This window comes from Saimiri boliviensis, chromosome Y (genome assembly GCF_048565385.1).
Source record: "Saimiri boliviensis isolate mSaiBol1 chromosome Y, mSaiBol1.pri, whole genome shotgun sequence".
Classification (NCBI taxonomy): domain Eukaryota; kingdom Metazoa; phylum Chordata; class Mammalia; order Primates; family Cebidae; genus Saimiri; species Saimiri boliviensis.
In genome coordinates, this window is record NC_133471.1 from 11,586,125 (window position 1) to 11,587,109 (window position 985).

General features: G+C 33.4%; 1 non-coding gene across 1 annotated transcript; it reads right to left on the reverse strand.

The window, feature by feature from the left end:
- Positions 1–225: 225 nt before the first annotated feature.
- Positions 226–366, reverse strand: LOC141583082 (U4 spliceosomal RNA). Its single transcript, XR_012515835.1, has one exon. It is a non-coding gene; the product is annotated as a U4 spliceosomal RNA (small nuclear RNA).
- Between the last annotated feature and the right edge of the window lie 619 nt (positions 367–985).

The following is a 985-nucleotide window of genomic DNA, read 5'->3' on the forward strand; positions in this document are numbered from 1 at the left end:
CACACCTGTTATAAAGAAAAAGAAAAAAAAAATTGAGATGGAGTTTTACTCTTGTTGCAATGACAAGATCTCAGCTTACTAAAACCCTGCTTCCTGGGTTTAAGGATTCTTCTGCCTCAACCTTCCAAGTAGGTGGGATTGCAGGTGTACACCACCATGTCCAGCTAAACTTTTTTTGTATTTCTTTTCCATTTATATTTTTTTATTTACATTTTTAAAATTCTATCTCTATAGAGATTTCCAAAAATTGCCAATGCTGACTGTATTTCCAGTCATCATGGCAGGGTACTGGGAAAAGTTTTCAATTAGCAATAATCTCACTTCAGATAAATCTCATTGGCTATGATACTGCCTCTGTGCAAAGCTTTTTTTTTTTTTTTTTTTTTTTTTTCAGTAGAGACTGGGTTTCACCACATTGGCCATGCTGGTGTCCAACTCCTGGCCTCAGTTTACCTGCCCTCCTTGGCCTCACAAAGTACTGGGATTGCAGGTGTGATTACTTAATATTTACATTAAAGTTTACATTAATGTAAACATTAAGTAATCACACCTGCAATCCCAGCACATTAACGTACAAACAGAAGTACTTAATATTTGTTTATATAGGTTATTAAGAATAGTGTTGTATCTTATGAAGAATTGTAATCAGTTTGTGTCAGGCTATTAGTATTGCTACTTTTCTTTGTTATTATTGATTTTAACAATAATTTATGAGTGTACTATTATCTTTAAAACTTATTTTTAAATTAAGAATGCTTTTTGCTTAAAGTACTGGTAAATTTTTATAAGTTTTGTGTCTATTAGTTATTAACTTGTTCCTGCAACCATAAATATTTTATAACCAAAAGATATAATTCAACAGATTTAAACTGTATGTGTGTGTTTGCGTGTGTGTGAGAGAGAGAGAGAGAAAGAGAGAGTGAGAAAGAGAGAGAGAGTGAGTCTCACTCTGTCTCCCAGGCTTGAGTGCAGTGGTGTGATTATG